Source organism: Penaeus vannamei, chromosome 23 (genome assembly GCF_042767895.1).
Source record: "Penaeus vannamei isolate JL-2024 chromosome 23, ASM4276789v1, whole genome shotgun sequence".
Classification (NCBI taxonomy): domain Eukaryota; kingdom Metazoa; phylum Arthropoda; class Malacostraca; order Decapoda; family Penaeidae; genus Penaeus; species Penaeus vannamei.
In genome coordinates, this window is record NC_091571.1 from 20,783,468 (window position 1) to 20,785,384 (window position 1,917).

The following is a 1,917-nucleotide window of genomic DNA, read 5'->3' on the forward strand; positions in this document are numbered from 1 at the left end:
ATGTAGTCAATCTTGGGGTTGAACTCCAACAGCGTGTCCAACCATCTGGCTTGGCGTCCTTTGACGTATTTCGAATCTGTGAGGATATACTTAAGTGGACGGTGATCAGTTAGAACGTGGACATTGTAGCCCAGGATGATTTCCCTGAAGTGTTTGAGAGCCCACACGACGGCAAGGACCTCGATGTCGGTGACAGAGTAGTTACTTTCGGCTTGGTTCAGTTTTCGACTGGCGAAGGCGACGGGTTTGTAGCGTCCATAAGGGCGGCACCTAGCCCAATTGATGAGGCATCTGTGGCGAGATAGAAAGTCTCATTAAAGTCGGGGAATGATAGAATAGGAGCTTCCGTGAGTCGTTGCTTGAGAATTTCAAATGCTTGTTGCTGTTCTCCAGTCCAGGTGAACGGAGCGTCTTTCTTGAGGAGGCGAGTCAGAGTCTCGGCAATGATTCCAAACTTTTCGATGAAGGGGCGGTAAAATCCTGAAAGTCCAAGAAAAGCCTTTACCTGAGTGACTGTAGAAGGCACCGGGAAATTCTGTACATCCCACACCTTTCTGTCATTGGGGCGTTTACGGAAGAATTGACATTTCTTGACATTGATTGTCAGGTTCGCGTCGGCGAGGCGCTGGAAGACTAATTCCAACTTACGTTCGTGGTCTGCAATGTTCTTTGAGCGATAAGTAAGCCTTGCATAATGAGAGACATCAATCTTGAGAATGTGATGGGTGAGTTCCTAAGAGGGCATTCTCGTGAAAGCAAAGGGCATTCTTGTGAAAGCAAAATGTCCATGTGGTGTGGAAAAGGTGGTGAGGTCCTTTGAAGACGGGTCCATTTCAACTTGCAAAAATCCATGTGCTAAGTCTTTAGACGAAAAGATAACATGTCCCTCACCTACTTTTTGGAGAAGAGTGCGAATCGTCGGTATGGGGTAGCGGTCAGGCACGGTGGCTGCATTCAGGTGGCGGTAGTCGATGACGGGTCGCAGAGATCCATCCTTTTTGGGTACAAGAAGCATAGGGGCTGACCACGGTGACTGAGAAGGTTCGATGATACCTTGAGCGAGCAATGCGTCGGTGGCTTCTTTGAAGGCGGCACGACGGCTGTGAGGGATACGGTAAGAAGGTATGTAAATAGGCTGCGTACCTGGAATAAGGTCGATGCGATGTCGAAGAATATCAGTGCGTCCCAAGGGGCGGTCCTTGGTTGGTAGTAAGGAGGGAAACTCCTTCAGTAGTCGTCGAAGAACATCTCCTTCCGCAAAGTCCATAGGCGGGAATTCACACAGCGTCTCTTCAGGTCCGGGTGCGTCAGGGGCCCTTGTAGTAGCTGATGTGTTGCAGACAGGTGCGATAGGGGGCTCTACTTCAATGACAGGGAGGCCAGTGACCTTACAGTCGCACACTCTTGTTCCGCGACGCAGGCGAACGGGAGTGCAGGTTGCATAGATCAGGTGCAACACACTCGTTCCGTTAGTTACCTCGTAGATCGCAGGGAGAGCACAGAGTCCCTTCACACGGATGCCGTCAGGAGTAATAAGCGCAGTCCCATCCGTAGATGTGACACGCACGGGAACCATCGAGTCTGTGAAAGGGGGAAGCGTGATATTTGTGGTGACAATGCATGCAGACGCGTCGTCGTAGTCGTATGGCAGCGATCCTGAAGATCCTGCGCAGGGGTACTTATGGCATAGGGTGAGCGTCGGGTTCGGTCGTCCTTCGGAGAGTCGTCCGGCGTCGGGTCGACTGTAGGGGGTTCTATCGTTGAAGTGACAGCTGCAATTGTACTTGCATGGTTAGAGGAGGAGTGCCAAACAGAACTCGGCATAGTGAGACGATAGACGTTACCTTGGTGAGTGACGGTATCTCTGTCAGGTTGTTGACGAATTTCAGCCTTGCGCATGAAATTATAGCCTAACAA